Consider the following 8445-nt stretch of genomic DNA (forward strand, 5'->3'; position numbering starts at 1 on the left):
TGTCTTCTATGCATAACATCCCAAGTAGGGATTTTTTTCTCAATGATACACCAAACCAAAATGTGGGACTTTGGAGGATATTTTGACTTCCAAGAACTTTCCAGCACCAAATAATATCAACGTTTTACGCAGCCGCATTTAAGTGGATATCCCAGCTTGGGTGTATAAAAGCCATGGGGAGAGTGAGCCCATACTAGCTCATCCTCATAGTCCATTAATCTAATATGAGTTGAAAACAAAGCATCCAAATAGTTATACTATTCCACTTGAAATCCCCCCTGAATATTTAAATCTGCAGTTGTGAGCCAACCTTGATGCCAAAGGGTAGATTGTAGCAAATTGTTTATATGAGCACTTATGGAAAGACCTTGATCTCTAAGAATATCAAAGAGGCCTTATGACAATCTATGTTTGTCCCCATAACCCGACCAAGGGTCAGAACCCAATTTACCTTATTCCCATTCCCAATCTTCTAGGCCATCCATGATGCAATCAACTCAAAAGAATTCAATATATCCCCCCAAACAACATAAATATTTTGACATGATTTATCCAGTAGCCACACCCAATCCAAAATGGAGTTAGGAGTGATGTGTTTCTGGTAGACTACCATAGTCCAGAGACTATGGGTACATAACAACCTCCAACCAAATTTTGTTGCAATAGATTTTGAGAACAAAAATATATTTTTATGCCCCCATCCACCCAACAACTTTGGAACAACAAGGTGATTCCATTTGACCCACTGAAGGAAAAATTTATCATGAGAGCGTTCCCATGGGAACTTAAAACAAATCCTTGTAGCTTTTTCCAAGACACCCTTTGTAATACAAGTTAAAGACATCCAATAAACAAATATAGCATCAAGAATAGATTTGACCAAAACCAAATTGCATGCTCTAGATAAACACCTGTAAAAACATAAAGTGAGTCTTTTCTAAATTTTGGCTCTCAACCAAAGCCAATCTTCTTTTTTTGTAGTAGTTTGGCTTCAGCTAAAAACCCATATACTTTCAGGCATCCTCTAGATCATTTATCTCAAAAGGAAAAATATATCTAGTGTGAATGATCTCTTGTTCCCCCATATTATGAAACGAAATGGTGGACTTTCTAGGATTAATAACCATACGTGTAGCTTTCCCAAAAAGATCAAGTATCTCATGCAATTTTTGGACATATCTTATTGAGCCATTACAAAACATGAGTATATTATTAACAAAAATAAAATGTGTAATTAAAGGAGTATGAGCAAGAATCACACCTTCAAATTCTCCTCTGCCCTTTCACGCCTCCAACATATGACTAAGCCCCTCAACCATGAGGAAAAAAAGGTGCAGAGACAACATACAAACCTTATCTCATATCTCACTGAGCATGAAAAAATGGTGACACAGAGCCATTTATCAATACAATAAAGGAGATTACCTTTAGATAACTCATGACCTAATTAATAAAAGGGACCTCAAAACCCTCATGAGTTAGAAGAAGTTTAATGAACAACCAATTTACACAGTCATATGCCTTTGAGAGGTCAATTTTAATAACAAAACATTTTAGCTGTTGAGTTTTTATGTTATGCATCCCCTCTTGTGCTATACCAATTGCTTCGTGAATTTGTCTCCCCTCAAGAAACCCAAATTGTTCCTTTGAAATGGCTTTTGAAAGTATAGGCTTAATCATACTAGAAATCATCTTTGAAATGACGTTATATACACAGTTGCATAAAGAAATAGTTTGAAAGTCTTGAAAGGAGAGAGGATTCTCTACTTTAGGGATGAGGGCTCTGAAAGTAGAATTGAAAGTTGTTAGAACCCTACCCTCGCTTCAAGACTCATTCAATACTCTTAATAGATCCTTTCCAATTAGATCATAAAGCCCTAAAAAAATTACAATGGCCCATCCATCAAGGCATGAGATTTTGTTTTTCTGTAAGTTTGCAAGCACCACCTTCAATTCCTCCTCGGACACTTCCCCCATAAGAGTTATAGTTTCTTCCTCCACCAAAAAACTTGGAAATAATTGAGCCACTTTGATAACTTCTATAATGTTAACCCCCTTAGGTTCCTTTAAGAGGGTTTGAAAATGGTCCCTACCAAGAGTAGCAAGGCCTTCAAAGTTTGAGATCACACGACCCTCCTGATCCTCCATATTCCATATTATAATGTACAGTTTTTTTTCCTTTTGCATAGGCATGAAAAAACTTTGTTTTCTCATCACCACAATCTAGCCAGATTGTTCTGCTTTTTAAAATCCAAGTAGCCTCTTTATTAGCTAGAATCTCCTTCCTTCTAACAAAAAGACTATTGAGCTCCCCCCACAAATCCTGAGAGCTAAAACCCTCATCCCTTGATTATGAAAAGCCACAATTTTATGTTCCACCTCCACCAGGTCTTCCTCCTCCCTTATATGATCAGTAGCATCCCACTCCATAGTCATATGCTGGATATGCTTGAGATTGGCCTCAAATTGTCTAGTAGCAGACAAGCTAGATAGAGCATCAAAAGAACACCAATTATCTCTGAACATTGCTAAGAAACTCTCATAATTTATCCATCTAGAATTCATCTTGAAAGAACTGACAAGCTTATAATTTTTTGCTTTCTTCTCTAAAAAGATAGGAATGTGATCCAATTCACCTCTAGAGACCACCCATTGATGAAGAAGAGGGAACCTATGCACCAAAGATTCCACCACCAAGAACCTACCTAGTCTTTTTTCCACATGCCCTTCACCAACATGATGGTTCCTCCAAGTGGGTTTTAACTTAACAAGTACTAAATCTAGCAAGTTTTTTGCAGAATTTTTTTGTGAAAATAAATCAATGAGAGAATCAACTATGGCATTAGGACCCCATGATTCAACAACTCCCATAGAGTAATGTAAGTCTCATCCAATAATCAATTTCTCTTCTTCCAACACATAATTTCCAAATAAACCATTCCGAAAGACACCCAATCTTCATTCGACCCATAAAGATTGATAAATGTAAAGGTAGTGTCCAATTCCATTGAAAAACCCACCATACCCAAATTAGATGTGATACTCTAAGTGTTATGTAGCCAAAATCTTCCAAGAATCCCACCCCAATGCGAAACAACTCGATCTACCAAGAGTATCCAAAGCAATGAATTTCTAGGAAACAAAGAAAGACTCAAGGAGATTTGATATAAACTCTCCCTCACCAAGGGTTTCTTGAAAAAAAAGCATACCATGATGTTTCACCTGAACCATTCTCTTTAATAGAAGTTTTTTGGGATTACTTTCCAACCCTCGGCAATTGAAAGATATGAATTTCATTTAGTAACCCCTTGCAGGGAAATCATAACTCTAAGCACCCCATCTATAGAAGTTTGTCTACCCCTTTCCATCTACTCATGGGCTTTTTTTTGCTAAAGAATTGTGTGATTTTCTCCCCCCTACCTTTCACATATAGAGAAGAACTAGATTACTAACCAAGACATCCTACAAAACCCTCAAAGACTAGAAGGACTTATCTCGATCTCAAATTATAGGGGACATCCCCTCATCCAAATCATCAGAGCACCCCGAAGAGGCAAAAGTAATCAACAAAGAAACACGCACAAGAGAATGAGAAATGGTCAGCTCACAAGAACCTGAGCCACAAACATATCTTTGGACTATTTAAAAGAAAAATCCACATCTAAGAACCATCCTAGGCTATTCCCCAGATTTTCAAAGCTCTGTCTATTCCACATATGTGACAACAATCTAGGGAAAAAAAGCCATATTGGCACCACATCTAGCCTTTCCCTACTAGCATCAAATAATGGAGTCTAAAACTTGAAAATTACAAGAGTGGAATCAATGGCCTATACCTCTTTAGCAGTATTTTATGACCCTGCATGAGATTTGAAGTTCATCTGTATCCAACCTTTGGCAAGGTGAAATATTTCCAGAGCTTCTGAAACCTTTGGTCTAATCTTTTCATTCCTCCACTCCTCAAGGGTCTTTAGAAAAAATTTATGGCCTTTGGCCCTTGCAACCAAGGATTTATCTACATATTCCACTACTCGAGCCATCTCTACATCATCACCCAAACAAAATTTACAAGGGGTCAAAGTTTGATCACTTTTCAAGACTCGATTCTTCTTTCTTTTGGGAGCAAACTCTTGACCAAGCAAGAAATGAAAACAAGGTTCTTCAAACTCCACCCCAATCTTCGCATGTTGAGGGCCATTATCATACGTTGGCACAAAACCCTCCTGAGCCACTGAGCCCTGCAATGTACCTACCTCAACAGAAGGAAACTCTTCCCTCAAGAAAGGATCCCCAGAGATAAGACTTGTAAAACCCCACAAAACCAGACAAAACCCCACCATCTCCCCCCAAAAAAGGAAAACCTACATCTGAGAAACCCAGTGAAAAAGACTCTTGTAATCCTAGTGAACAATCACTGAAGAAGGGTGGGTCCAAGGGAGCAAAACCCCAAAAATTTATTAGTAGTCAACAATAACTTACTAGGGGGTGGGGGGAATCATTTACCTAAAAGAGCACCGACGAGACCCTCAGGCACATGTTAGTGGAAGAGATGGAAACACCGACATTCATTTGATTCTCTATGATAGTTAGCTGCTTAATATCATAAACGAGTTTTTGAATAATTGGGGCTCCATGAACAACCCGCTACACCAACGCATACAAGAATAAGAATCAACTATCCGACATTTCCTACTCAAAAGTGACGATTTATAGACTTCCTCCCATCATCTTCTATGCAATTTAAACCTAGTTCAATTGTTCATGGCACTTCCGCTTCCAAACTAGTCTCCTCAATGAGCCTTTTGTTCCTAGATGTTCTGTATCCCTTGTTTCCCCTTGCTAGTCTCCTAATTATCTCCTGAGGCTAATCCTGTTCATATAGGTAATAGTTAGTGTCGCTTGAATTCTAGGATGAATTCGTTAGAGTTAGTTAGACTAGTGAGTAATAGAGTAGGATTGGACTTAATGAAGAGAGAAAGATTGGTATCGTTAGTAGATACAGATGCATATCATGACAATATCAAAATATGATGGTAAGTGGTGTACGTGGTGTCAAAAAAGTAGTGGCATAATCTAGAGGTCAGGCAAGCATTAGCTTATAACCCTACCCATATTCCATTCAATCTGATTGGTAGAGGTACAGCCAAAGGTACTCCTACAAGTAAGACAGCTAGAGCTTAGACAAGCAGACGAAGACACACTTACTATCACCCAGACTATGACCCTTCAACCACACATACCAAACATCAAGCTAGCTATACTTCTTAAGAGAAATATTACCAGCCTTATAGACCTACTAACAAGAGCTATGATACCTAGCTAACCAAACTAATAAAACTAACTACACTTACCCAACCATCCCCCACAGGAAGGAACATTGTACCCGTGTTCTACCTATACCACCACGCCACTACCGGTTCATAGTGTGGTAGCTCCTTCTAATCTCTCATGATAGCAATTTCTTTCTCTTTGTAATTGGGTTCATTGCAATGCCAGTGTAATTGGGTTAATTAGTTGAGATAGCTACGATGAGTACAGTAACCTTATAGCTATTCATATGGTGAAGCTTCTGTCACTACTTATGTAAGCGCTTGAGGAAGGACTAAACCCATCAAATGAATATTTAATAATCATAATAGTTAAAATTTTATCTCATATATATATATATATATACACTATTTTATGTTATTAATAGTTAATATTATTTTAATAATATTAATATAAATATTAAAAAATTATTAATTTTTTATTTAATTTAAATGAAAGAAACCAAATCCAACCTGATCTTTAATTTTCTCAAATAAAATTGCTACTCACGAAATGTAAGTCAAGCAAATGTGCTTAACGGTCCCCGACACAGATTAACCAGACAGATCCCTGAAATACTTAATATTCACAGGTATAACTACACTAACGAACCTGCATCAGGTCTTTTTCAACGACTGCGTGCTGAAATTTTGGAAAAGTCACGTCCCCACATAAATGTCGTAGTGCGTTTTAATTTACTTAAAAAATCCTAATTTAGGATAATTATAATGTTTGTTTTGGAGTGCCACACTGCTATATAAATCCAGGCTTTTCAAGATTGATACGCCATTCTCAATTGCTACAGTGCTTTTCTTTATAAATCATGGAGTTTGAATGTCTCTGTGGAAGTAGCAATCCAGTCTCAGTGCAAATCTCTGTTCTCAGGGGATTTTCTCATACAGATTTTGGGTATATGAGGGCCTAAGACAACCAGTCTTGAGTTAAAATTTCTGCAATCACAATATTGTTTTCTTACACTGAAAGAAGTAAATTTCAATAAAAAAATTCCCATAGTGGTTGTGACTTTTTTTATATATCTTTTCAAGTTTTTTTCAGTCGGGCAACTAAATTTATAGTGTTTTGGGCCTATGCAGGACTGGATTGATAGTATTGATTTATAACAATGGAGGGATCAGCCTCATGAAGATGAAAGTAGCGAACTCTCCAAGAAACAGAAAGCTATGAAGGAATGGGTTGATCCAGCCCAAGGCCTGGCTAATGCCCGCCATGAGTTCGGTGAGCATGGAGGTGTGAACATGTCTATAGAAGCCTCTGCCACCTTTACAGTCATGGAGTCATGGAGCCTGAGACCATGAGAAGGATGTTCAGTGGAGAGCTTGGCCCAGAACGTGATTTCTTCATATACAGCAGGCATTTCAATCCGACTGTTCTCAATTTGGGGAGGCAGATGGCTGCTTTAGAGGGGACTGAAGCTGCCTACTGTACTTCCAGTGGTATGTCTGCAATATCTTCTATTTTATTACAGCTGTGTAGCCATGGTGATCACGTTGTGGCCTCTAGGTGTCTGTATGGAGGCACCCATGCAATGTTAGCACACTTCCTTCCAAGGGCCTGTGGGGTTTCGACATCTTTTGTTCACATACACAAGCTCGATGATGTGAAAAATGCCATAACACCATCTACCAAGGTGTTGTATTTTGAATCTATGTCAAATCCAACTCTGGGAGTTGCAGACATACCATCTCTTTCTGCCATTGCCCGTGAGAAAAATGTCAAGGTGGTGGTTGATAATACCTTTGCCCCCATGATCATATCTCCTGCAAAGCTCGGTGCTGATGTTGTTATTCACAGCATTTCAAAACATATCAGTGGGTATGCTGATGTTATAGCAGGAGCAGTATGTGGGCCAGCAGATCTGATAAATTCCATGATGGATCTCCATCAGGGAACCTTGATGCTCCTGGGGCCAACTATGAATCCTAAAGTGGCATTTGAGATCTCTGAAAGGCTTCCCCACTTAGGATTAAGGATGAAGAGCACTGTCACAGAGCATACACGTATGCAAACAGGATGAGGAAACTGGGGATGAAAGTTATCTATCCAGGCCTAGAAGATCACCCTCAGTATGCCCTTTTGAAGTCCATGGTTAACAGTGGTTATGGGTATGAGGGATTCTGTGTTTGGACATGGAGACTGAGGAGAGGGCCAATAAACTCATGAACCACCTGCAGAATTATACACAGTTTGCGCTGATGGCAGTGAGCTTGGGGTACTATGAGACATTGATGTCATGCTCTGGTAGCAGCACTATCAGTGAGATGAATGATGAGGAAAGAGGATTGGCAGGGATCTCACCCGGTTTGATTAGGATGTCTATTGGTTACAGTGGGACTCTTGAGCAGAGATGGAGCCAGTTTGAGAATGCCCTCACCAGGATGACTCAAGTCCACCCTTTTTAAACGCTAAGATTGATGTACACACTACTTAGATTTTATTCAATATCATTATTCTACAAGAAATGTGTTGTTTTCCAGAGTTACATAGACTCATTGTGGCACTTTTACTTCTCTGTATACACTTTTTATCTTATCACTGTTTCTTCTTTGACAGCATATATATCAATCCCCTAATATGCTATGCTGAAAATACATATTTTATGCAATGGTTGAAAGATAGTTTGATAATAGCAAGGTATAAATGGTTAATTGAGATAGGTGTACGAAGGAAAATTTTATCGGGAGGTAATTTTAGGTGGTGTGGTTTTTTTTTAATAATAGTGATGAGCCACATTGGTTTTGTGGATAACAGTTAGTGATTCTGTCCCACTGTTGGTTTGAAACTGACATATGGGTGATGGTGATTCTATTGCCAAGCATTTTAATGCAATTTTTATTGTTATGACCTAGTTGATCAGTTGGAGTGATGATAGATGAGGAAGATTTGTATGACCTTTTGGGTCTGTCACTAGATTCATGGGACAACCTGTTAATGGACATTGGAAGCACTATAAACTTTAAAGAAGTTGGCATAGAATGAGGTTTTAGTTACTTTAAAAAGAGGTGAGGTTGAAAACTTCTTAAGTCATAAATGATGCTTTGGTCCTTTATGGAAGATTGAAGGAGAAAGGAAATAATAGGAAAAAATGCAAATACTAATACCATGGGAAACCTATGTGTC

The 8445-nt window shown here is 38.3% G+C and overlaps 1 pseudogene; it reads left to right on the forward strand.

Moving 5' to 3' along the window:
- The first annotated feature begins 6468 nt into the window (after positions 1–6468).
- LOC149213785 (methionine gamma-lyase-like) lies at positions 6469–7727 on the forward strand (annotated as a pseudogene).
- Positions 7728–8445: the final 718 nt, after the last annotated feature.

Source organism: Pinus tabuliformis, chromosome 1_1 (assembly GCF_031772625.1).
Source record: "Pinus tabuliformis cultivar Carrire ecotype Pingquan chromosome 1_1, CPIR1, whole genome shotgun sequence".
NCBI lineage: Eukaryota > Viridiplantae > Streptophyta > Pinopsida > Pinales > Pinaceae > Pinus > Pinus tabuliformis.